Source organism: Aquarana catesbeiana, linkage group LG02 (genome assembly GCF_042186555.1).
Source record: "Aquarana catesbeiana isolate 2022-GZ linkage group LG02, ASM4218655v1, whole genome shotgun sequence".
NCBI lineage: Eukaryota > Metazoa > Chordata > Amphibia > Anura > Ranidae > Aquarana > Aquarana catesbeiana.
Genome location: NC_133325.1, coordinates 590,945,406 through 590,973,400, shown reverse-complemented (window position 1 = coordinate 590,973,400; position 27,995 = coordinate 590,945,406). Strand labels below are relative to the sequence as shown.

Below are 27,995 nucleotides of genomic sequence, written 5' to 3'. Positions count from 1 at the left end.
ATGCTGTGAGGTCTTACTATCTGATGAGGTCTTATTACCATACATCCACAGAAGGTGGATTGCTTGGTAGAAGGTGCATTTCAGTGTAATGCAAAGGTGCACCCAAGCAGTTTGTAGCTCGAAGCTCAAAGCTTCAAGTGTTTTTCAAATGATGCCTGTTCACACCTGAGTGCTCTAGGCATCTGTTGATAGACGCCAGGCACTCGAAAAGGTACAGGAGCTTCTTTTCAGGCAGATTTGACACCAATACTGTTGTTGTCAAAAGTTGAAAACAATAAGAAGTGCAAGATATAACTTTATTTAAAATTCAAAAATAGCAAAAGTTTGTTTTTCACTTTGAATAGAGTAAGGGAGGATTATAAATCTTGTCAGTTTTATTTTTGCAATCTGGGTCCCATTAGGGAGATTTCCCTTCACTTTCTGTCCCATCACCAAAAAGGAACGTGAGAGGAAATCCCTCCAAAGTGAGGGAATCATTGGTTGTCACCAATGTGACCAGAACTAGTGTCCCCATCGGAAGATTCCCCCTCTATTCCTGTTCTGGGGACAACCCAAAATATGGTATTTTCTTTCTGTTGATTTGGTAAACCAGACAAATGGGGAAACAAACAGCAATAAAAGCCTGATAGGTGTTTTAATCCCTCTCGACTTCATCTACAACAAAGTTTTGCCTTTAATTATACTTTAAGCGTCCCATTCTTTGTGGGTTGTTAAGTTCGAACTTCTTCCATCTCTCCCTGCATTGTCACCCTTTTGCACAGACTTCCAAGTGTCAGTTTCAATATGAATTAAGCTGGGTACACATGGATCAACATTTGGCTGGTTCAGCAGGGACCAGCCGAATTTTGATCTGTGGGTGACCCTCCCTGTTCGACAGACGTCTGTTGAACAGGACTGCTGGAAAACCTTCATTCATTCAGCCAATTGGCTGCCGCACTTAATGTCAGGGTAGGTGGGCAGTTGGTTGAGATGACATCCATGTTTTTTCCCTCGTTGGGCGCCAAGTAAGGGTCACATGAGTGGCCTACCCTTGGGTGGGTTTTTCTTGGCTATGCTACGCACCTAATATAGGTCACTCTCCTACACATAGGGTACCCCTACTAGAATAGACAACTGGTCTCTAATAAACTCTCTCAATGTTTGTACACCACCACAGTCACTTGTGCATTTATAAGGAACATGAAGAGCCCTTGCCCTCTCCACCTGTCCAGCCTATTACTGCTACCTCGCTCCCAGTAACGGTATGGTGCCCCGCTGTGCACCTAGCATTGACTCCATGCGTACTTCTTCTGTACCTGTGTACAGGTTGGGGCCCTCTGTAGTGCTGATCTGCTCCCGTTGCTATGGGAGACAGACATATACAGAGAAAGTGCTGACAACAACTCCTCCTGGAAGAAGCTGTCCCACCTGCCATGCTAAGTTAACATGACAGTTTAATATAAAGTGCAGTCTTTTCCTAACATTCCTAGTCTCTAACTCAGGCGTGTGGCTGCACCAACATACCTGCACAGGAAAAAGTCCTGAGGGCAGACGTGCAATAATTGTCACTCCAGACTCAGCATATTCAACAGGCCAACAGGACGGAGCAATGGTACCACAGACTTTCAAGACTTTCAAGAACCCCCCATGTGCGTGTAAGTCCCCAAGGCCCTTGGGTACAGACCCCTGTCCCTTTTATAAAACATGGAACCAGTGGGTCGGACCCAGAAAAGTCCGCCAAAAAAAGGACCAGGAAACACAATTAACACTAACCTTCCTGGCTGGGGCAGCAATAAACTCTACCTACCAACACGCTATTCTGACAGCAGGACTCCTACTTTCAAAATGGCACAGCAGGGATGATTCTTCCATCTACCTCATTTGCGTGGATGGGGGAATCCGTTCATTTTTGTTTTTTAATCAGTTCTCCTAATCATGCTGACCCTCCATTCACTTGTTCATTTGTCTCACTTAACTAAAGGATTTATCAAGCTAGGTCTTTCTAATAACCACTTAAATAACTACACAAACTGTGTAATATGGCTGTGTGGATGGGGGAATCCATTTGTGTGTGTTTTCCCAGCTTTATGCAGGCATGGTCCACTGTTGTCACCATCTGGCAACCCACTCTGAGAAATGCTATGCAGCCATCATTGGAGTGCATGCAGGTAGACAAGACAGACAGAATGTGTTTGCAGGCTGCAGGAGATCAGCAGCACTGAGATGCAATCAAGGGTGACAAAAAAATGTAAAAACAAGTATTTTATTTAAAAAAAAAAACAACCTTTTTTTTTTTACAGCAAATTAAATGTCGTAGTTAGGTTTACATCTACTTCAAACTATAGTACTCAAACATTAATCAGAATGTAAGTAAATTTAGCCTACGTAAGGAACATCTGTCCTTGCTTTCTGATGATGTGTAATGTTTCAACCCCACAGGAATATGAGAGTCCTCAGCCCTCCCTCAGTACTTCTATTGGGCAGGAGGCGGTGTTGTGCTGATCAGTTAAATTCTTCCCAAATTTTCTCTCTGGCTTGCAGTGGCTGCTGCTCTTGTGTGAATTAGTTCTAGAGCGCAGCAGACTTTTTTCTTTTTTTTTTTTTTCCTCCCTAAACTTCTCTCTCTAAAAGAAAATATTAAAAGTGAACAGGAAGCAGGAGTTGGGGAGCAGAATAAACAGTGGCCTGTGAGAAATTGTGTCATTTCCTGCAGACAAGACTACACGTTTCGATTAATCCATACTCATCCCTTCCACAAACAAAGGACCAAGCAGAAGTTGAAAATGAAGGAGAAGACAAGGAGTGTTTGAAAAGCCAGATGTTAGAAGAGGACAGCTGACTCCATCACAAGATAGAAATGGATGTGTAATTGGTAGCAGGAGAGACAAGGTAATCAATCACAACCTTTAACATTCACGCCAACCGTCATTCTTTTCAATGTCAGCCGTAAAGTTTTCTTTCCAAACTTTACAACTTTTTTTTTTCCCCAGACGTGATCGGAAAGTACAAGAAGAAATGCATTGACTATATAAGTTGTGCATAATTAGGGGGCAAATTATTATGGGTGGGGTAGGAGTGGGTAGGTTTGTTGATTGAAATGTGTGTTTCTAACCTATTTTGCAAGTTGGCGGTATTTAAATTTTATTTTTTTTAAACTAAAAATAAGATCATGTGGTTCATACGGTTGCTTTTACGAAAAAAAGTATGCTAACCTGTAATTTAATTCAATAGCCTTTGAATGAATGATCCTTTTTACAGGAAGAGCATGCTGTTTGGTTTGTTTTTACACCTATGTTTGCAACTTTACTGCTTTTTTTTTTTTTACTCCAGCAAAAGTTTACTATTCTTGTTGCTTAGAGAGCGGTTTAACCCTTTTTGTACTGCTGCCTTTTCCCACAATTCACTTGCATTCCTCCAGCCTGCAAAAGAACTGCACATGTATCAAATGTACTTTTTATTTATTTTTTTTCAAATATATTAGGCCATATTGATACAGCTGACCATTCAGGAAAAAGGGGGAAACATTGCAGCATTTGTTCAAACAGCCAAAGCGGAGAGACTATGAAAAAGATTTCAGGAAGCCAAATGTTCGGCTGTGCAGAGACAGAAGCTAAAGAGGTTGGGGGGAGGGTTGAGACTGATATGACTCAGAAATATATTTATGCAGGTTGTGGAAGCAAAAAAAAAACATCAAAATTTATTGCAATGTTTAATATGCATGTAAATTCTCCAGCAAGATGCAGATAAAAGCAGCAGACATGTTACATATTGCAGACAATATAATATAGTCTAGGAAAAGATCCATTAAAAGTTTTTCAAAATATGAAATGAAAACTAAAGATTTATGCTATTTTTTTAAGTTTTAAACAATAGATTATATAAAAAATACATTTAACCACTTAGCTTAAATCGCTGTCATTATACGTCAGTATTTTGACGCTAAATACCGGGGTTATGGCAACAGCTAGCTGCCATAACCCCGGTATTTTCTGAAACGCGGGCAGTGCGCTTTAAGGTTAAAGTGGTCTCCGCGGTGGATTCGCTGTGAGATCACTTTTATGGGAGCGGGAGAGGGTCCCCCTCCTGCCACGTTCCGGTCATCTCCGCCGCTTTCCGGAAGCATCGGTAGCAGCGTCCTCTCCCCTGACAGGCCTGGAGCCGAGTGAGGGAAAGATGGCCCCGCTCGGCTCCATAACATTTTACAAAAAAAAAATTTTTTTTTTTTTTTTTTTATTGCATCTAAGTGTAAATGTGGGATCGGAAGTCTTTTTGACCCCAGATATCACATTTAAGAGGTCCTGTCATGCTTTTTTTTCTATTAGAAGAGATGTTTACATTCCTTGTAAAAGGAATAAAATGACCCAAATTTTTTTTTTAAAGAACAGTGTAAAAATAAAAAGTAAAATAAATAATAAAAATAAAAATAAAAATTTAAAGCGCCCCGTCCCGCTGAGCTCGCGTGCAGAAGCGAATGAATACATAAGTGTCAAAAAGAGGCTTGGTCCTTAAAGTGTAAGTTCACCTTTACAGAAAAATCTGTAAGGTGAACTTACACAGGTGTTTGTGTTGTGCATGGGTGTGGAGCAATGGGGGTTATGGCAATCACTGCTGGTGGTAAACAGATGTTTAGGAGCAGTTGGGTGTTTTTTTCAGCTGCCCCTGAACTTTCCTCTGTTATCCTATCAGTATATGAACACATGGTCTTTTATAGTTGAGTTTAGAAGCATTTTTTGGAAAGCAAAAAAATGCGCTCATGACAGATGTTCAGAGGCATTTGAAACGCCAAATGCCTGTAACAGCTTGTAAATGCGTGTAAACACAGTAACTCGCGTTTCGCCGCATTTTGTTTGAAGGTGTTTTTAATGGAGATACATTTTGGATTATTTGCAATGCAAAAAACGCTTCTAAACGCAAACGTGGCTAGACGTGGCATGTAAACGCGGCACAGCGGACGTTTTTGAACGTCGGTTACTATCTGTTAAGTTAATTCATTCAGGAGAGGTTTTAAAACGTCCCATGTACATGAAGCCTAAAACTTTTTTAAAAATGTTTTTAATAATTTTGTTTAACACTAACATTAGGCAGGTGACAGGTGCTCTTTTTTAGGGGTCTAATAGACCCCAGGGTCTCTCCTGCCCATTACACCATCTAACTGAGCACAGATCTGCTCAGTTAGACGTGTCCCCGGCAGGAAATAGTGGATCTGAAACCGGACGTGACAAAATTATCGTCACTTCTGGTCTCTTCATTTACATGCAAGATTAAGGCATAAACAAGCTTTGCTCTCCCATCAATCTCCATCCTGAAGCCGTCGGTTGCAGTCTTGGGCTCCTGGTAAGAGCAGGAGAGCCCAGGAACCAGTGGTGGTGGTGGTGGGGGGGGGGGGGGGGGGGGCACGGGACTATACAGCAGCCACATCACTTTCACTTTCAAGCCGGGACCTGGCTGAACAAGCAGAGCACAAACCAATAGCTGCAGTAGCAGCCATCAGCTTGTGATTTAGGCATAATGCTCATGAAGTATTCATCCGTTTTTCATCCGTGCTTATCAGTTGTTCATCAGTTGTTCATTAGTTTTTCATCCGTTCTTTATACAAAAAAAGTGACTGAACTGAACTTTAAAAGGCTGTATATAGCTAGTTACTAAGGAGGGGGCCGGGAAGCCGGCTGCTGGGTCCTTAACAACCAATAAGTCTTCAGCTGTCAGCAGGATTCCCTGCTGACAGCTGAATGCAAAAAAGAAACAAATTGCAAAAAAAAACGATGTGGAGTCCCCCCCTCAGGTCCATACCAGGCCCTTTGGGTCTAGTATGGATTCAGAGGGGACCCCCCCACACCAAAATTTTTAAAAAATGGAGTGGGGTCACCCCCAAACTCCATACCAGACCCTTATTCGAGCATGCAGTCTGGCAGGTCAGGAAAGGGAGGGGACGAGTGAGCACCCCCCCTCCTGAACCATACCAGGCCACATGCCCTCAACATGGGGGTGGGTGCTTTGGGGCAGGGGGGCTCTGCATCCCCACCCCAAAGCACCTTGCCCCATGTTGATGGGGATAAGGACCTCTTCCCGACAACTCTGGCCAGTGGTGGTTGTCAGGGTCTGCGGGCGGGGGGCTTATCGGAATCTGGGAGCCCCTTTAACAAGGGGGCCCCCAGATCCCACCCCTCCTATGTGAATTGGTATAGGGTACATCTTACCCCTACCCATTCACCCCAAAAAGCAGTGAAATGTAAAAAAAACAAGAGCCGGTTTTTGACAAGTCCTTTATTTAATAAATAGCTCTGAGCTGTCTTCTCCCCAACCCGTCTCTCGCGGTGCTGAGTTCTCCTGCCACCGTCTTTTCACTGAGCCATCTAGCTCCCACGCCGCTGTCTTCTTCCTCGCCGCTGCTGTCTTCTTCCTTGCCGCCAGTTACCCGCTGAAAATAAAAAAAAGAGACTCTTCTCCTGAGGGTGTCTTCCTCCATTGTGTTGTCCCCCGCTGTCTGATATCTCTTAATCTCTTATATAGCCATGAGGCATGGCCATCCAATGACGTCACAAGGGGCGGGCTCTCCTGGTGACATCATTGGAAGGCAACACCCCATGGCTATATAAGAGATGTCAGACAGTGGGGGACAACACAACGGAGGAAGACAGCCTCAGGAGAAGAGCGTCTTTTATGTTCTCAGCAGGTAACCAGCAGCGAGGAAGAAGACATCGGAGACGATGAAGAAGAAGACAGCGGAGCGGGAGAAGACGGCTCCATGAGAAGACGGTGGCGGGAGAAGACGACACTGGGAGAGACGGCTCAGGGAGGGACTTGTCAAAAACTGGCTTTAGTTTTTTTTTTTTTTTTTTTTTTTTTTTACATTTCACTGCTTTATGGGGTGAATGGGTAGGGGTACAATTTACCCGATATCCATTCACATAGGGTGGGGAGCAGGATCTGGGGCCCCTTTGTTAAAGGAGGCTTCCAGATTCTGATAAGCCCCCCATCTGCAGACCCCAACAACCACCAGAGTTGTCGGGAAGAGGCCCTTGTCCCCAACAACATAGGAACAAGGTACTTTAGGGTGGGGGGCACACCCTCCAACCCCCCATGTTGAGGACATGTAGCCTGGTACGACTCAGGAGGAGGGTGCTCCCCCTCTTTATCCTGGCTTGCTGGGCTGAATGCTTGGATAAAGGTCTGGTATGGATTTTGAAGGGGCCATTTTTGGAGCAGAGCCCCCTCATGTTGAGGGCATGCGGTCTGGTATGGTTCAGGAGGGGGGCGCTCATTCATCCCCTCCCTTTCCTGACCTGCATGCTCGGATAAGGGTCTAGTATAGATTTTGGGGGGACCCCACGCCATTTTAAAAAAAAATGGCATGGGGGGGTCCCCTCCTAATCCATACCAGACCAGAAGGGCCTGGTATGGACCTGGGGGGACCCCACGCCTTTTTTTTTTTTTTTTGCAATTTTTTTTTCCTGCCAATTTTTTTTTACATTCAGCTGTCAGCGGGAAACCCCGCTGACCGCAGAGGACTCATCAGTTGTTAAGGACGTGCCAGCCGGCTTCCTGACCCCCTCCTTAGCCACCAGCTAATATACAGTGAGGGAAAAAAGGGTTTAAAAACGGATGTCAGCAGATCAGATGTAAGCGGATGTTGTTCGCTGACATCGTTTTTTCGTCCGTTCAACAGATGGATGAAAAATGGAGGAACGGTCCATATGTGTGAAAGGGGACTTAGTCAAAAATTCTTTATTGTAGCTAATACCATATGGATTGTTTACAGTATACAGATTACAGACTATAAAAAATTAAAAGCAGAATATATAACAAGCCAGTTCATTACTGAACACCAGTTGAAGATTCAATTCACAGTACATCACTAAAACATACATTTCAACTTTCTGGGATTGAAAACTATGTAAGCAAATAACATAAATCTGCCAAAGATTTAATACCTTAAACATAATTGGTTAAAACTAAATTATACTCACCTCAGTGGCGGCTGGTACAGTTTTAGGATGGGGGGCCAGACCCCGCCCTTCCTTTTTGACCCCTCCCACTTGGTGAAAATGGGCGTGGTTTCAGCAAAATAGTGGGCGTGGCTCTAAGGTGGTGTGGTTAGCGTCTGAGATGAACGAGGGATGGAGGGAGAGGGAGAGAGGGATGGAGGGACAGCAGGCCCAGATCCTACACAACAATAGAAATATGTGTATTCTAGAAAGTTTAACAATCAGCAGATAAAGATATTCCAAACACCTGGTGTTAGCACTTCAATCATCACGGCACTATGGTTGTTATGGTGTCAGGATGATTGAAGCGCATTATTTCTATTATTACATTGTAATATAAAATGAAATCATTCAACTCACCATAATGCAGAATCAGTGGGAGCCCTGAGCGTGTCACTAGCCACGTCGCCTGCCACCAGATGCCATCAGGTGTCCCCAGCGGAGTCCGTCCTTACATGCAGCCTGTGTCCCATAAAATACAGCCTGTGTCACACAAAATGCAGCCTGTGTCCCACCAAATGCAGCCTGTGTCCCACCAAATGCAGCCTGTGTCCCACCAAATGCAGCCTGTGTCCCCACAAAATGCAGCCTGTGTCCCACCAAATGCAGCCTGTGTCCCCCAAATGCAGCCTGTGTCCACCAAATGCCACGTGTGTCCCACCAAATACAGCCAGCCTGTGTCCCCCAAATGCAGTCTGTGTCTCACCAAATGCAGCCTGTGTCCCACCAAATACAGCCAGCTTGTGTCCCACAAAATACAGCCAGCTTGTGTCCCCCAAATGCAGTCTGTGTCCCACCAAATGCAGCCTGTGTCCCACCAAAGGCAGCCTGTGTCCCACCAAATGCAGCCTGTGTCTCACCAAATGCAGCCTGTGTCCCTGAAAATACAGCCAGCCTGTGTCCCCCAAATGCAGTCTGTGTCTCACCAAATGCAGCCTGTGTCCCACCAAATGCAGCCTGTGTCCCACCAAATGCAGCCTGTGTCCCATCAAATGCAGCCTGTGTCTCACCAAATGCAGCCTGTGTCCCCCGAATGCAGACTGTGTCTCACCAAATGCAGCCTGTGTCCCCCAAATGCAGCCTGTGTCCCCCAAATGCAGCCTTGCCTGTGTCCCCCAAATGCAGCCTTGCCTGTGTCCACCAAATGCAGCCTTGCCTGTGTCCACCAAATGCAGCCTTGCCTGTGTCCACCAAATGCAGCCTTGCCTGTGTCCACCAAATGCAGCCTTGCCTGTGTCCCCCAAATTCAGCCTTGCCTGTGTCCCCCAAATGCAGCCTTGCCTGTGTCCCCCAAATGCAGCCTTGCCTGTGTCCCCCAAATGCAGCCTTGCCTGTGTCCCCCAAATGCAGCCTGTGTCACATCATACCCCCCTCCCCCCTGTTCTCCACGGGAGCACAGCGGTACTACTTACCTTGCTGTTGTCCTCTCCAGCGGTGTCTTCTTTCACAACGGCGATAGAGAGGTCCATCCGCTCCTCTCATACTTCCTGTTTCCTCTCTCCCGGGAGCAATGGGAGAAAGAATATGGCGCTTCCCCCATAAGTGCACTGTGTCCTGCGTCGCACTGTGTCCGGCATCCAGACACAGTGCACTTAAGGACCTTTTTTTGTATTTTTTTTTTTTTTAAGGGCCAGTATTAAAATTTTTTTTTCTTTTTGACATTTTTTTTGTGACTTCCTGGAGGGGGGGCGGCGCCCATGCGCCCCCTATGGACGGGCCGCCACTGACTCACCTCCTCTCTCTCCAGCAATGCAACCTCTGTGACCTTCCTCACCAGTCCCCAACATCTTTGACTAGCCTTCTTCCAGGTACAGGATCTTTGGCCACCTTGATTGACCACTAGACATGTGCAGAACAGAAAAATTTGTTTTGTTTTGTTTCGGCTAGATTTGTTATGTTACTAACTTAGTTGATTCATTTCAGGATTTGTTTAGTTTCGCTTTGTTTAGTTACATTTAGTTTTGTTTATTTTCTAACAATTCTGAATTTTTAGAACCAAATAATCAACGGATTTGAATTCTGTGCGAAGAATAGCTGGTTATTAACCTGGAAGATTTTCCCCCTTTATGACCAGGCCATTTTCTGTGATACGGCACTGCGTCGATCTAACTGACAATTGCGTGGCCGTGCGACGCTGTACCCAAACAAAGTTGACGTAATTTTTTTCCCCACAAATAGAGCTTTCTTTTGGTGGTGTTTGATCACCTATGCTATTTTTATTTTTTGCGCTATAAACAAAAAAGCCTGACAATTTTGAAAAAAATAAAACAATAATTTTAACTTTTTGCTATAATAAATATCCCCCAAAAAATTAAAAAAACAAATTTCTTCATCAGTTTAGGCCAATATGTATTCTTCTAAAAAATTTTGGTAGAAAAATCGCAATAACCATATTCTGGTTGGTTTGCGCAAAAGTTATAGCGTCTATAAAAAAGGGAATAGATTTATGGCATTTTTGTTATTTATTTATTTTTTACTAGTAATGGCAGTGATCAGCGATTTTTAGCAGGACTGCGAAATTGCGGCGGACAGATTGGACACTTTTCACACTTTTTTGGGACTGACATTTATACAGCGATCAGTGCTATAAAAAATGCACTGATTACTGTATAAATGTCACTGGCAGGGAAGGGGTTAACACTAGGGGCGATCAAGGGGTTAAATGTGTTCCCTGGGAGGTTTTTCTAACTGTGGGGACAGTGTACTGACTGGAGGAGGAGAGAGATCGCTGTTTCTAAATCACTCACTCTCTACTCCCCTGACAGAACTAGGATCTGCCTGCTACAGCTGTCTAAAGGGCCGACGTACTGCTTCGGGGATTCGGAGGAATGAGCCGACCTGCTGCTGTATAATTACAGCGGCTGGTCGGTAAATGGTTAAGGAGCGGGCTGGGAAGCCGCCCTCACATCCTTAACAACCAATTACTCATCAGCTGTCAGTGGGCCTCCGCAACGGCAGCTGATATGTAAACAAAAGAATGTCGGCAATAGAAAAGACAGAAAAAAAAAAAACACAGGGTCCTTTGGGTCTGGTATGGATTTTGAGGGGAGCCCCACGCCAAAATTAACAAAAAAATTGCCCCTGAAAAATCCATACCAGACCCTTATTCAAGCATCCAGCCCAGCAAGCCAGGAAAAAAGGGGGGCGAGCACCCCCCTCCTGAACCATACCAGGCTACATCTCCTCAACATGGGGGGTCTGCCCCCCCACCCCAAAGCACCATCAACATGGGGACAAGAGCCTCTTCCCTACAACCCTAGGCTGTGGTTGTGGGGGTCTGCGGGTGGGGGCTTATCGGAATCTGGAAGCCCCTTTAATAAGCAGGCCCCCAGATTCCAGCCTCCCATGTGAATGAGTATGGGGTACACAGTACCCCTACCCATTCACAAAAAAAGTGTAAATAGTGAATAAAAACTGTACACGAGTTTATTAAAAAAATTAACAATCAAAAACTATGTCCCCTAATGTAAATTTACCATCAATCACACCACCCGCCAAACCCGAAAAAAGAAACAGAAAAAACCTCAGGCTTCGTCGAAGGCTCGCTGCCAAATGCCTGCTCCTCCATCTGACATTTCTTAAATAGCTAAGGGGTGGAGTCACCCGATGATGTCAACGACCAGCTGACATCATCAGGTGACTCCACCCCTTAGCGAAATAAGAAATGTCAGATGGAGGAGCAGGCAGTCGGCGGGGAGCCTTGGACGAGGCTGCAGTTTTTTTTTCTTTTTTCGGGTCCAGCGGAGCGGTGGGCGTTATGTTTGATAATGGATCTACATCGAGGGCCACCCCTGCATACCCCCACAACCAGAGTCCCCCTGCCCCAAAGCACCCCCCCATGTTGAGGGCAAGTGGCCTGGTATGGTTCAAGAGGGAGGCTGCTCGCTCGTCCCCCCCTTTCCTGGCCTGCCGGGCTGCATGCTCAGATAAAGGTCTGATATGGATTTTGTGGGGCATGGGGTTACACTTTTAATTTTGGCATGGGGTTCCACTTAAAATCCATTCCAGACATGAAGGGCCTGGTATGGATTGGGGGGGACCCATGCTGTTTTTTTTTCTGACTTTTCTTTTGCTGGCATTTCTTTGTTTACATTTCAGCTGTCAGCATGTCACGTGGGGAGCGATGGTGTCAGTGCATAGCTCCGCCCCATGTGACCCCAGAAGTGCAAGTGATAGACGTATGTTTGCCAGCAGACGATTTTATCCTATTTGCAATTGTTTTTATCTGCTGTAATTAGCCATTTGGCTTTTTTTCAATAAAAAATACATAAACAGTATCACACTATTTGAGTTCTCTTTTATATATGGTCCACCTCCTGTTCTTGGCTGGCTTGGACATCCCACTATGAGGGTGAATACATTGGAGGATATACCTCACCATCAGAGTGTCCCAGATGCTTCCTGGTTTCCAAGTACCCTGCAGAGGTTGTTCTGCCTGTTTGTCTGACCATCCTGGCGATAGGTGATCCTCACCATCTGGTAAAAGTCCCTGATCACTGGGTGAGGGGTGCCACAGAAGGCTCTGCATGACGTTTTGGTGGTGCAATATCTGTTTAATCAACCTTTCAACCTATCAACCATCAGGATTCACTCTTTGCACAGACTTTGAATTCTTTATTTATTTTTAATTTTTTGCACTTGAAAGTATTAGGGTGTTTTTCATGCACTAAGTGTGTCATATCACATCTGAGATTGAGTCTATAATCATCTCTTTAAGGTGATTATAATCTTATAATCTTTAAGATTAGTGTGATTTTTTGTTTAATGTATGTTTTACATGGTTTATATCACTTAGTTAAAGCGTTTGTTAACCCAAAAAAAAAAATGAATCGTGCTCCTTTAAAGCATGTTATATGACACAGTGCTTGTCCTGTGTCATTTGGCCCCTGCGAGACCAAAAAATCCTGGCTGATCCTGCCAGTTTCTCTCCACCCTTCTGTAAACTGACCACGATGTATCATGGCTGCTAAGACCAGAGACAGTGGTCAGTTTACATGCCTCTGTCATCAGCAGCCTGCTATCTGCTCTCCTCTTTGCTCCTGTGTCCTCCTCCCCTCCCTGTCTGTGTGTGAGCCACCCCTCCCCCTCATGCTGCTCTCATAACACAAACCTGTATACACCATCAGCACGACCTCCTATTGCAGTGTCCCCCTCTGTGAATGATTTATAAATATAAATGCTAAGAGCTGAGATTGCGATCACATGACCAAACAGCTCTTTCCTCCCCTCCTCCTTCACTCCAGACTGACATCAGCAGCGGAATCTCAGCCCCTCCTGCTGTATCTCTCAGAGGAGGAAAGGAGAAAGCTGGCTGGTCATGTGATCGCAATCTTGGCAGTGAAATTAGGTATTTACCGCATTTATTTTTATAAATCACACACAGAGGGGGATACTACAATAGCAGGCAGTGCTGATGGTGTATACAGGTTAGAGTGGCTTAACAACCACTTTAATCACTGCAGTCCCTCATTTATGTATACTATATTTATATTTTATACTTTAGCACGGTATACCACTTTTTATTGTATACAGTACATCAGACACGAAAAAAGGGAGAACTGTGGAGGAAAATAGGACAGATTGATTTGCTCTCAAAAGAGGGACAGTCCCTCCAAATAAGGGTGAGTTAAGAGTTATACTAAAGACAAAGTTATTCCCCGTACAAACGAGCGGAATTTCCGTCAGAAAAAACTTGGATGGTTTTTCTGACAGAATTCCACTCAAGCTTGCCTTGCATACACATGGCCACACAAAAGTTCTCTGAACTGTCGACCGCCAAGAACACGGTGATGTACAACACTACAATGAGCTGAGAAAATGAAGTTCAATGCTTTCGAGCATGCGTCGAATTGTTTCCGAGCATGCGTGATTTTTAGCGCGTCCGAATTGAATATAGACGAATGCATTTTCGGATAGGAACTTTTTCCGACCGAAAAATAGAGAACCTGCTCTCAATCTTTTGCTGGCTTGAATTCTGCCAGCAAGTGTTTGCCTGTGCTAAACCTTTCTGCCAAGTTCTAAACTGTTGCATTTGTAAATTCCAAAAGTCAGTATAAAGTAATAGCTTTATGGTATTATAGTATTAAAGTAATCCACCGCCCCTTACTACATTTACCACCACCGCGCCACAAAAATATAAGTGAATAATTCAAGTGAATAAATTGATAAAGCTGCCACTTTATAATGTAACATCAAAAAATATGACACTTCCAATGCCCTGTACACACGATAGGATTTTCCGATGGAAAATGTGTGATAGGACCTTGTTGTCGGAAATTCTGACCGTGTGTAGGCTCCATCACACATTTTCCGTAGGAATTTCCGACACAAAGTTTGAGAGCTTGCTATAAAATTTTCCGACAAAAAAATCCATTGTCGGAAATTACAATTGTGTGTACACAAATCCGACGCACAAAGGGCCACGCATGCTCAGAATAAATTAAGAAACAAAAGCTATTGGCTACTGCCCCGTTTATAGTCCCGACGTATGTGTTTTACATCACCGTGTTCAGAACGATTGGATTTTCCGACAACTTTGTGTGACCGTGTGTATGCAAGACAAGTTTGAGCCAACATCGGTCGGAAAAAATCCATGGATTTTGTTGTCGGAATGTCCGATCAATGTCTGACCGTGTGTACAGGGCATAAGTGTCTGGATACTGCAGCACAAAGGACACAAAGAAGACCACTAGTGGCGCTAATATAAACAAGGTACATACATTGTTAGTGTAAACCAGTAAAACCGTTTTATTAAACACTACCACTCTCCAAGTGTTCACTCACATTTTACAAACTTTAAAACAGCAAAAATCGGTGCAACTTCAAATCACAGCAACACAGCAGTTGGATCACACAATAACGTAGTGCGGTCACGGCGGACCTGAGGTGTGCAGGCGTATGCAGGCGTCAGCCTTTCACTTCTCACCCCCTGCTCGGTGCCTCGTGACCAGATCCAATCACTGCTATCTCGTACTGCTAGCAACGTCCTACGTCACAGCCACGCCCCCGACATGTTTCGTCATACAATGACTTATTCATGGGATTGGCTGCATGGAATGACAATCATCTCTTTTATACCCTCCTATCCATTGAATCAAAGAGAGCCTTGTACCACGCCTGCGCACACCTCCTGTCCCCGCGGCCGCAATTCATCCATCATACGAGGAAAATACACAGAGACAATTGATCCCATTATAGGAAAAAAAACTTTTTCACATATACTTGCATGCTGGTCATGTCACACAGGGGATCTGAATCTCCGCACTTCCCACAACATGCAACTTAATGTTCCCTCCCCTATTGACATTCGATCCAGTCAATGCAAGCAATGTCATCGCTGTGCATTACATCTCTAATTACATCAAGTACCTTTAAACTAAACTATATTTAAAATATAATAAATCATTATAACACTACATTTAAAGTATTATATAGCACAATATAAAATCTACCTAAAAAATATTAATAAAATGAAATTCAAATATGAATGGTTGAAATGATATCACATATATAAAATAATACCCATCCAGATACCCGCATTGTTATAAGAAAAATCGCACACATCGGCCTAATCTAATTGTGAGATTTATCAACAAGAGGCACCCAAAACATAGGTATTAGGCACAACACAAGGGGTCTCTCCCCTACTATTTAAAACTAATTATATCAGTAGATAATATTCTAATCAGACCTTAATACCCAAGGAATATCAATACCAAGCATGCTGGATAAGGTCATTCCCACCCATGCCCAGAAATAATACTCCCAATATCTACAATAAAATAAAATCATATATTGCCAACAATGCAGTATATCTTAAATATGAGTACTTACACATATAAAACTTCAGATATTGTTGATGTTGCTTAATATATTTTCCATTGTTAGTTAGAGCCCTGGGAGGTGCACCAGATTACAAACCGCTTATACAGCAACCCTCAATGCAAATCGCATTAAAGGTCGCTAATGAAGCAGTTTAAATTGAGTTCAACGTTTAGCCATTTCGGGGCCAAACATTTTAAAAGGAATATCCAGCGAGTCTCTCTTTGGGATAAATCCCTCACCCTATTAGAGCCACTCCAAGACAGGTGTACTACATCGATACCACAAAATTGCAGCAATGAGGGGTCCTGTTGGTGTTTATCCTTAAAGTGCAGTGACACACTGTGATGAGATATTATAGCAGAACAAGAAAAAGAGAGGTCAAGCGAAACCAAGACCTTCTTCTTCCCTATTCCCAATATTTTGTAACCACTATGACTAAAGTTTGCTCTCTACAATGCCCAGTAGTGGCTGGCAGCTAGCCTGGTATGACATCTAAGTCACAGACTTCCCTTCCTATCTTTGTTGTCCCAGACATAGATCAGTATATTGTACAGTATTGTTTAATGTTTAGGCCTATTGGATATTACCCATCACCAGCTCCTGTGCTATGCCTATAGTTTACAGTGATCTGCAATTGCATACTGTATTTAAATTATTTGGTATAATATTTAATTTCTGTATGCTACATCTTGGCATAAAATATAATTTTTACTCTATCCTATGAATATGACCTCAAACCTACCTACCTTGTTAATTAAAACCTAATTATGCACACTTTTGAAAAATCACTGGTCGCCTCTGGATGATCAACGTCCTTAGGCAGTGACGCGATAGGGTAGGGTAGGAGTGGATAGGTTTGCAGCCACCACCATTCACAGCATACACAAGCCAAACCTGACCTCAGAAAGCCTACATAAAGCATTCATATTCTACTTATTGACAAATGAAAAGAAGTCTATGATGTCCATGCTTTCTGCTCTAAAGAAATACATCCAGGAGGATATGTAAAACTTTATAACTCACCATCCAGGCCAGTCTTGCCCTCCTCAGTCTACATAAACGTATTCTATCTTAATTTATGGAGAGTGAAATTATGTCAGTTCATCTGACTCTAATTATAAACACCTCCTGGAAGAAGAAGAAGAAGGACCACACACCCTGCATTATTTCAATCTCTGAGACTGTCAATTGTCCACCCTCTAGTGCAGGGTTTCTCAAAAAGGGTTCCCTGGAACCCTGGTGTTCCTCCAGAGGTAGCTAGGGATTCCTTGAGCAATGACCAATTTCTGACTCTCAAATAGGGATGGGCTATCTGTTCGAGTCGAACATGAGTTCGACTCGAACATTGGCTGTTCGCCCGTTCGCCGGCGAACAATTTGGGGTGTTTGCGACAGACTTGAAAAGCGGCGGAACACCCTTTAAAAAAGTCTATGGGAGAAATCTAAAGTGCTAATTTTAAAGGTTAATATGCAAGTTATTGTCATAAAAAGTGTTTGGGGACCCGGGTCCTGCCCCAGGGGATATGTATCAATGCAATAAAAGTTTTAAAAACGGCCAATTTTTTGGGAGCAGTGATTTTAATAATGCTTAAAGTGAAACAATAAAAGTGAAATATTCCTTTAAATTTCGCACCGGGGGGGGGGGGTGTCTATAATATGGTTGTAAAGTAGCGCATGTTTCCTGTGTTTATAACAGTCCGAGAGCAAAATGACATTTCTAAAGGAAAAAAAAGGTAATTTAAAAGTGCTAGCGCTAGTGTCGGCTATTAATGAATTGTCGGTCCCAACAATACACATAAAAGTTATTGAAAGTAATTGAAATTTTTTTTTTTTAAATGCGTGGGGGTCCCCCAAAATTCCATTACCAGGCCCTTCAGGTCTGGTATGGATATTAAGGGGAACTCCATGCCAAAATTTTTTAAAAAATGGCGTGGGGTTCCCCCCAAAAATCCATTCCATACTCTCAATCTTTTGCTGGCTGGAATTCCGCCAGCAAAAGACTGATGGAGCATACACACAGTCGCATTTTCTGACGAAAAACTCTCATCGGTCTTTTGCGGGCCGAAATTCCGATCGTGTGTACGTGGCATAAGAGGGTAATTCTTCCTAGTAACCACAAGTGTAAGCAGCATTCTTCCCACTGACCATCACACAATGTATCATGAAGTGTAGGTACAGTCATTTTTAGCAGGGGTTCCCCTGAGACCGGAAAGCTATTTCAAGGGTTCCTCTGTGTTGAAAAGGTTGAGAAATGCTGCTCTAGTGTGTGCTATTAGAATACAGTAGGCAAACTATAGCCTGGCCCAGAGATGAACTTGAGTCACTGAATCTGAGTCAGGGTTATTAGAGGCTACGGCTGGATGACTTATCCTGGTAGCTCTCTGGTGTCTTCCCCTTTTTCTAGAAAGATGGAGAACATTCTGGAAGCTAGTGTGAGGATGCTAGGAGGGGTTGCCTTGAATATATATGGACTCTCAGCCAATCCCGAGGAGGGGTTTTACCTCGGACTGGAGCTCGGGAGTCTGGCCTAGAAGGATCCCACCGCAAGAGGCAGTTGGAGGGATTCAAGCCAGAGAGGTAGCAAAAAGAGCAAGGAGAGATAGTAAGTAGCTCAGCACGGTGCAGGGACAGACAAGGGGAGAGATTGCCAACATTGTAGCAGTGCTCCCTTGAAGACAGTGGTGTGTCAAGTCTTCATCCAACCTTGCCCTGGGGAATCTCCATTTGTGTGTCAGTCAGGAGGACTGGGAGAAGAAAGTAGCCAGGTTATATGAGATATATATGAGATATGCTACTTTACCAAAGGGGGCGGCTGAACCAACAAGTAACAGTTAGTTCCTTCAGGAGTGACTCAGCAGGAGCTGTACATAAGGGAACCAAGTTTGAGCAGGAGGAAGGAAGAAGAGAAGTCTGGAAATAGGAAGGAAGTTGTCCCTGGTTTTGTGTATGAACATTCTCAAGTTGAGCATCCCATAATACCCTACCCCATCCAAGTTATCATCAATCAATAAAACAACAAAAAACAAGCCAAAGGATTGGTTTCTAAATTTGAATGCAAGAAGGAAATGCTGTGTGACTGGCTGTGCAGCAGTGGAGAACCCGGACATCAGTGACTCCGACAAGTCTATTTATCTATCTATTTCTCTCTAACTGACCTCAAAGCATTTGGAGGAGGACAGATTCACACTACAACATAAATAAAAACACACCAGCAGTCTATTTTGCGTTTCCATGCATTTTTTATGAGCATTTCTATTTGTTTTTAATGCATGTTTTATGCACAGTTTCCTATGACCTAATTGCTCTGGGTGAGAGATGCATTACATTGTGGTGCATATGTGCACATTTACATGTGTTTAAGTGCATTGTGTTGCGATATGATGTGCACACCTATGGATTTGCACAGCTATGGAAAGCTGGTAAGAACACAACACATGGGTAAATATTGTTTTGTATGTGTCATTGCAGTTACCTGTGTTTTTGCACGTACAGTGAATGGGACCTTAGTCTGCTTCCCTCACTCCTCTGTTCTTATTGTCTGTATTATTTGCTAGCTATAATTCCTATGTGTCCTAGGCTGGCTTTGCACTGCCTGTCACTGCTTAGGGTTGACTCCTGTCCGGGATTCACCTGGACAGTCTGGGTCTTGAATCATGTGCCCGAGTTTTGTACTGCTCGAAACCCGGGTGAATTAGTCAGCCCAAACCAGGGACAGACCATTCGGGCAGGAGGAGACCATTAGCACACCTGCCACTGTGGAGAGAGCAGCAACGGAATTGCTTCTAAATAAGTACACTCTGCCTGCAGTGTGTGTTGGGAATCTGAAGCTCCTTTCTGTCTCCCCCCTTTCAGTCTCCTGCAGGGTCTATGTTATCTCTGACTCAACCCCACACCCCAATCCCCTGTGTGGTGTGCTGAGAGAATCGGGAGGTGGAGCTCACTGTAGCTACTGTCGGGCTGGCTGCCGCTCACACTACAGGCAGGGAGGAGGTGAGCAGATTTTTTTTCCTTGGGTGGAGTGTTGCAAAGTTTCAGGAGGGTTTGTTTTTCAGGTAATGCAATGAAGGGTTAAGGTGACAGGAGAATCAGAAGAGATAGTGAGTGTGGGTGGGGAGGTCTGAAGCCCTATCACAACTGACAGGTATTTCACAAGCATCACACATTTATACTCCCATCTCCTTCAAACTGAACATTGACTGACTGCTTACATGCAGTGGCGGCTGGTGAAGTTTTAGGATGGGGGGGGCGCCAGACCCCGCCCTTCCTTTTGACCCCTCCCACTTGGTGAAAATGGGCGTGGTTTCCGTGAAATAGTGGGCGTGGCTCTAAGGTGGTGTGGTTAGCGTCTGAGATGAACGAGGGATGGAGGGAGAGGGAGAGAGGGACAGCAGGCCTAGATCCTACACAACAATAGAAATGTGTATTCTACAAAGTTTAACAATCAGCAGATAAAGATACTCCAAACACCTGGTGTTAGCGCTTCAATCATCCCGGCACCATGGTTGTTATGGTGTCAGGATGATTGAAGCGCATTATTACTATTATTACATTGTAATATAAAATTAAATCATTCAACTCACCATAATGCAGAATCAGTGGGAGCCCCGAGTGTGTCACTAGCCACGTCGCCTACAACCAGATGCCATCAGATGTCCCCAGCAGTCCCTCCTTACATGCAGCCTGTGTCACATCAAATACAGCCTCTGTCACATCAAATGCAGTCTCTGTCCCCCCAAATGCAGCCTCTGTCCCCCCAAATGCAGCCTCTGTCTCCCCCCCAAATGCAGCCTCTGTGTCCCCCCCCCAAATGCAGCCTCTGTCCCCCCCCCTCCAAATGCAGCATGCCTGTGTCCCATTACATGCAGCATGCCTGTGTCCCATTACATGCAGCATGCCTGTGTCCCATTACATGCAGCATGCCTGTGTCCCATTACATGCAGCATACCTGTGTCCCATTAAATGCAGCCTCTGTTCCCATTAAATGCAGCCTCTGTTCCCATTAAATGCAGCCTCTGTTCTCCAAAATGCAGCCTCTGTTCTCCAAAATGCAGCCTCTGTCCCCCTCAAATGCAGCATGCCTGTATCCCATTAAATGCAGCCTCTGTCCCCCCAAATGTAGCCTCTGTCCCCCCCAAATGCAGCATGCCTGTGTCCCATTAAATGCAGCCTCTGTTCCCCCAAATGCAGCATGCCTGTGTTCCCCCCCCAAATGAAGCCTCTGTCTCCCCCCAAATGCAGCCTCTGCCCCCCCAGATGCAGCCTCTGCCCCCCCAATGCAGCATGCCTGTGTCCCATTAAATGCAGCCTCTGTTCCCCCAAATGCAGCCTCTGCCCCCCCAAAATGTAGCCTCTGTTCCTCCCCCAAAATGCAGCCTCTGTCCCCCCCCAAATGCAGCCTCTGTCCCCCCCCCAAAATGCAGCCTCTGTCCCCCGCCCCCAAAATGCAGCCTCTGTCCCCCCCCCCAAAATGCAGCCTCTGTCCCCTCCCAAAATGCAGCCTCTGTCCCCCCCCCAAAATGCAGCCTCTGCCCCCCCAAATACAGCCTCTGCCCCCCCAAATACAGCCTCTGTCCCCTTACATCAGAGTTGCCATCAGTGTCCCCCACAGCATGTGTCCCCATCAGAGCCCCCCACAGCAGGTGTCCCCCACAGCAGGGTGTCTCCATCAGAGTCCCCCCACAGCAGGTGTCCCCATCAGAGTCCCCCCACAGCAGGTGTCCCCATCAAAGTCCCCCCACAGCAGGTGTCCCCCATCAGAGCCCCCCCACCAGAGCCCCCCACAGCAGGTGTCCCCTATCAAAGCCCCCCACAGCAGGTGTCCCCCATCAGAGCCCCCCACAGCAGGTGTCCCCCATCAGAGTCCCCCCACAGCAGGTGTCCCCCATCAGAGCCCCCCACAGCAGGTGTCCCCCACAGCAGGTGTCTCAATCAGAGTCCCCCCACAGCAGGTGTCCCATCAGAGTCCCCCCAAAACAGGAGTCGCCCATCAGAGCCCCCCACAGCAGGTGTCCCCCATCAGAGCCCCCCAACAGCAGGTGTCCCCATCAGAGTCCCCCCACAGCAGATGTCCCCATCAGAGCCCCCCACAGCAGGTGTCCCCCATCAGAGCCCCCAACAGCAGGTGTCCCCTTTAGAGCCCCCCACTGCAGGTGTCCCCCACAGCAGGGTGTCTCCATCAGAGTCCCCCCACAGCAGGTGTCCCCATCAGAGTCCCCCCACAGCAGGTGTCCCCATCAAAGTCCCCCCACAGCAGGTGTCCCACATCAGAGTCCCCCATCAGAGCCCCCCACCAGAGCCCCCCACAGCAGGTGTCCCCTATCAAAGCCCCCCACAGCAGGTGTCCCCCATCAGAGCCCCCCACAGCAGGTGTCCCCCATCAGAGTCCCCCCACAGCAGGTGTCCCCCATCAGAGCCCCCTACAGCAGGTGTTCCCCATCAGAGCCCCCCACAGCAGGTGTCCCCCACAGCAGGTGTCTCAATCAGAGTCCCCCCACAACAGGTGTCCCCATCAGAGTCCCCCCAAAACAGGAGTCGCCTATCAGAGCCCCCCACAGCAGGTGTCCCCCATCAGAGCCCCCCAACAGCAGGTGTCCCCATCAGAGCCCCCCAACAGCAGGTGTCCCCATCAGAGCCCCCCAACAGCAGGTGTCCCCATCAGAGCCCCCCAACAGCAGGTGTCCCCATCAGAGCCCCCCAACAGCAGGTGTCCCCATCAGAGTCCCCCCACAGCAGGTGTCCCCATCAGAGCCCCCCCACAGCAGGTGTCCCCATCAGAGCCCCCTCACAGCAGGTGTCCCCTACAGCAGTTGTCTCCATCAGAGTCCCCCCACAGCAGGTGTCCCCATCAGAGTCCCCCCACAGCAGGTGTCCCCCATCAGAGCCCCCCACAGCAGGTGTCCCCCATCAGAGCCCCCCACAGCAGGTGTCCCCCATCAGAGCCCCCCACAGCAGGTGTCCCCCATCAGAGCCCCCCACAGCAGGTGTCCCCATCAGAGCCCCCCACAGCAGGTGTCCCCATCAGAGCCCCCCCACAGCAGGTGTCCCCCATCAGAGCCCCCCCACAGCAGGTGTCCCTATCAGAGCCCCCCACAGCAGGTGTCCCCCACAGCAGGGTGTCTCCATCAGAGTCCCCCCACAGCAGGTGTCCCCATCAGAGTCCCCCCACAGCAGGTGTCCCCATCAAAGTCCCCCCACAGCAGGTGTCCCCCATCAGAGTCCCCAATCAGAGCCCCCCACCAGAGCCCCCCACAGCAGGTGTCCCCTATCAAAGCCCCCCACAGCAGGTGTCCCCCACCAGAGCCCCCCACAGCAGGTGTCCCCCATCAGAGTCCCCCCACAGCAGGTGTCCCCCATCAGAGCCCCCTACAGCAGGTGTTCCCCATCAGAGCCCCCCACAGCAGGTGTCCCCCACAGCAGATGTCCCAATCAGAGTCCCCCCACAACAGGTGTCCCCATCAGAGTCCCCCCAAAACAGGAGTCGCCCATCAGAGCCCCCCACAGCAGGTGTCCCCCATCAGAGCACCCCAACAGCAGGTGTCCCCATCAGAGCCCCCCAACAGCAGGTGTCCCCATCAGAGCCCCCCAACAGCAGGTGTCCCCATCAGAGCCCCCCAACAGCAGGTGTCCCCATCAGAGCCCCCCAACAGCAGGTGTCCCCATCAGAGTTCCCCCACAGCAGGTGTCCCCATCAGAGCCCCCCCACAGCAGGTGTCCCCATCAGAGCCCTCTCACAGAAGGTGTCCCCTACAGCAGTTGTCTCCATCAGAGTCCCCCCACAGCAGGTGTCCCCATCAGAGTCCCCCCACAGCAGGTGTCCCCCATCAGAGCCCCCCACAGCAGGTGTCCCCCATCAGAGCCCCCCACAGCAGGTGTTCCCATCAGAGCCCCCCACAGCAGGTGTCCCCCATCAGAGCCCCCCCACAGCAGATGTCCCCCATCAGAGCCCCCCCCCACAGCAGGTGTCCCTATCAGAGCCCCCCACAGCAGGTGTCCCCATCAGAGTCCCCCCATAGCAGGTGTCCCCATCAGAGTCCCCCCACAGCAGGTGTCCCCATCAGAGTCCCCCCACAGCAGGTGTCCCCATCAGAGTCCCCCCACAGAAGGTGTCCCCATCAGAGCCCCCCCACAGCAGGTGTCCCCATCAGAGCTCCCCCACAGCAGGTGTCCCCATCAGAGTCCCCCCTTAGCAGGTGTCCCCATCAGAGTCCCCCCACAGCAGGTGTCCCCATCAGAGTCCCCCCACAGCAGGTGTCCCCCATCAGAACCCCCCACAGCATGTGTCCCCCATCAGAGCCCCCCCACAGCAGGTGTCCCCATCAGAGTCCCCCCACAGCAGGTGTCCCCATCAGAGTCCCCCCACAGCAGGTGTCCCCCATCAGAGCCCCCCACAGCAGGTGTCCCCCCCATTCCCCACACAGCGGTACTTACCTTGGGTCTCCAGCGGTGTCCTCCTCACACTGGCACCAGCATTCTTCCTGTTTCCTCTCTTGGGCGCAATGAGAGAGAGAACCAGGAAGTGACATCTGACTCGGGGCGCCTCCTATGGACGGGCCGCCACTGCTTACATGCATATTTGGTAAATCTGCGTTTATACTCCCATCTCCTTTAAACTGAACATTGACTGCTTACATGCATATTTGGTAAATCTGCGTTTATACTCTCATCTGCTTCAAACTGAACATTGACTGACTGCTTACATGCATATTTGGTAAATCTGTTTGTCACCGCTGTTTCAACTCCATCTGTAGCCATGCTCACATTATTTCAATGTTTATTTAGCTATTAAGTCTTACCTAAATTATGGATTCCCTTATCTTTACAATTTTGTCCTCTTGGCCCTCTTGCAGTTTGATTGTGGTGTGAAACTTTTGCTCTGCTAGCTGTGTGCCTAATATTACCTCCTGTTTGATTAATAGCCATATTCAACCCACACCCAACACACAGTATAAAAACAAGGCCTTCTTTACGGGGAAACACATACAGGGGGTTCTTCCAAAGAAGTGGGGTTCCTTAAATAAGTGGCACTTCTGCCCTTGCACTTCAGCGATTTGCACAAAGCAAACCACCGCAGACTGCAGGTGACCACATTTCCATATTATCTCACCTTCCTCTCTGAAACATGCACTCTTTACCTCTCACAATTGCAGCCTCTCTCCTCAAACTCTCTTTTCTTCGCCCTTCTGCTCCACCTCACAATCTGTAAATATCACCCTCACTTCTCCCCTCCCCCTATTACTGCACTCATCACCTCTTTCTAATTCTAAGCCCACTTGCTACCAAACCCCCCAGGATACTGAATCATGTCCCCTCATACAAATCGTATTCTCATATTACCTCCCTTACTCTTCTGCTTCTCTTAACCGCTGGAGATATTTCCCCAAACCCTGGGCCTCCCTTATTCAACTGTACCCAACACACCCATCACACCCATCACCCTACACCCTCTGGCAGTAGTCGCAATCTATGCAATGTAGTCTCCAATCCTCTTATCCCAACTCTAGCCTCCCTCTCTCCTGCGCCCTCTGGAACGCACGCTCTGTCTGCAACAAACTCACCGCTGTTCATGACCTGTCACCAATTCCTTTAATCTACTTGCTGTCACGGAAACCTGGCTCCACGAATCTGATACCCCTTCTCCTGCTTCCCTCTCCGAGGGTGGCCTTTATTGGACTCACTTCCCTAGGCCTAATGGACGCAAGGGAAGTGGAGTCCAGAGCACCCCCCAGAGCACCTTCCAGGTTATTCACTGTCCTCCCTCTTTTTCCCTCTCATCATTTGAAGCCCACTGTATACGTCTATTCTCTCCAACATCCCTAAGAATTGTTGTGATCTACTGTCCCCCTGGACCATTATCGACTTTCCTCGATGAGTTTTCTGCCTGGCTACCCTACTTTCTCTCTTCGGAAATTCCCACAATCCTTCTCGGTGATTTCAACATCCCTGTTAATACAAACACTCCTGCTACTTCTAAACTTCTTAGTCTAACCTCTTCATTTGACCTGAAGCAATGGGTACAGGCTCCTACTCACTCTGATGGCAACACCCTTGACCTTGTATTCTCCTACCTATGCACTCCATGCAACTTCTCAAACAATCCTTTTCCTTTCTCCGACCACCACCTTATTAGTTTCTCTCTCCCCTTGTTTTCCACCACCCTTCCCTCCAATCCCCTAACCATCACCTGTAGAAATTTTTGCAACTTCAACTCCTCTCTCCTCTATTCTGCTACTGACCACCTCTATGACAAAATCTCTCCCCTGTCCTGCCCCAACCAAGCCACGTCCATCTACAATAAATCTCTGTCCTCCACCCTGGACAAGCTCGCTCCCCTCACTACACGCAGAATTAGGCCTCGAACCCTACAACCCTAGCAAACAGATGACACTAAAATTCTCAAAAAACGTAGTCACGCTCTTGAGCATCCGTGGCACAAGGCTAATACCCCGTACACACGGTCGGACTTTGTTCGGACATTGCGACAACAAAATCCTAGGATTTTTTCTGATGGATGTTGGCTCAAACTTGTCTTGCATACACACGGTCACACAAAGTTGTCGGAAAATCCGATCGTTCTGAACGCGGTGACGTAAAACACGTACATCGGGACTATAAACGGGGCAGTGGCCAATAGCTTTCATCTCTTTATTTATTCTGAGCATGCGTGGCACTTTGTCTGTCGGATTTGTGTACACACGATCGGAATTTCCGACAACGGATTTTGTTGTCGGAAAATTTTATATCCTGCTCTCAAACTTTGTGTGTCGGAAAATCCGATGGAAAATGTGTGATGGAGCCTACACACGGTCGGAATTTCCGACAACAAGGTCCTATCACACATTTTCCATCGGAAAATCCGACCGTGTGTACGGGGCAAAAGTCTCTCAAATACTTCAACCAATACAAATCTGCCCTCCAAAAATACTCTTCTTTCCTCCACACTGCCAAGCAGACCTATTTTACAACTCTTATTAATACCTTCTCATCCAGTCCCGTAAACTCTTCTCTACCTTCAACTTTCTACTTCGTCCTCCACTGCCTCCACCCACTGACTCACTCACTGCCCAGGAGATTGCTAATCACTTCAAAAACAAGATTGATACAATCCGTGATGAAATCTCCACTCTATAGGTATCTCCCCCAGTTAAGACCCCATGTCAACAGGTTCAACTGACACTCCTATTATTCAAATCTGATTATACAGACGTAGTTGCTAAACTCCTTTCTATCGCCACCTAACCACCAGTCCCCTGGACCCTATTCCCTCTCAAATGCTACGGTCGCCCTCTGACTCTATCCTACACTCTCTTACCCACATCTTCAATCTCTCCCTCACCTCTGGCATCTTCCCTAATGCTCTAAAACATGCACTGGTCACGTCCATACTTAAAAAGCCGTCCTTGGACCCTATTAATCTTAACAACCTACGCCCTATCTCCTTGCTCCCCTTTTCCTCTAAACTCCTTGAATGCCTGGTTTACAACCAACTGAGTGACCACCTTATTAAGAATAACCTTTTTGATCCTCTTCAATCTGGATTTCGCCCTCAACACTCCACAGAAACTGCTCTTTTAAAAATCACAAATGACCTGCTAACTGCAAAAACCAACGGACACTATTCTGTACTCCTACTTCTGGACCTTTCAGCTGCCTTTGACACAGTTGACCACCCCCTCCTTCTCAAAAAACTTTACTCCCTCGGTCTCCGTGACTGTGCTCTTCAGTGACTCTCATCCTACCTATCCCAACGCACCTTCAGTGTCACTTACAATTCTACTTCCTCCACTCCTCTTCCCTTCTCCGTCGGGGTCCCCCAAGGTTCTGTTCTTGGACCTCTTTTATTTTCAATCTACACCTCTTCCTTAGGTCAGCCTCTCACGGCTTTCAATATCATTTATATGCTGACGACACACAAATCTATCTCTCTGCCCCTCAACTCGCTCCATCGGTCTCCTCACGCATCATTAACTTACTAACAGACATATCTGTATGGATGTCACACCACTTCCTCAAACTCAACTTGTCCAAAACCGAGCTTATAATATTTCCTCCCCCATGTGCCTCTTCCCCTGACTTATCTGTCAAGTACAATGGCACAACCATCCACCCATCCCCACATGTCAGGGTGCTAGGTGTTTTCCTGGACTCTGAACTCTCCTTTAGGCCCCACATCCAATCACTTTCCAAAGCTTGCCGCCTCAACCTCCGCAAC

General features: G+C 46.9%; 1 protein-coding gene across 1 annotated transcript in view; it reads left to right on the top strand.

The window, feature by feature from the left end:
* The first annotated feature begins 2,484 nt into the window (after positions 1–2,484).
* The window catches only part of CCDC80 (coiled-coil domain containing 80), a 218,158-nt gene continuing 192,647 nt past the window's right edge, over positions 2,485–27,995 (top strand). The window contains exon 1 of the mRNA XM_073616268.1: positions 2,485–2,868. The gene's annotated coding sequence lies outside the window, so the exon portion shown is untranslated. The remainder of the gene's footprint in view (positions 2,869–27,995) is intronic.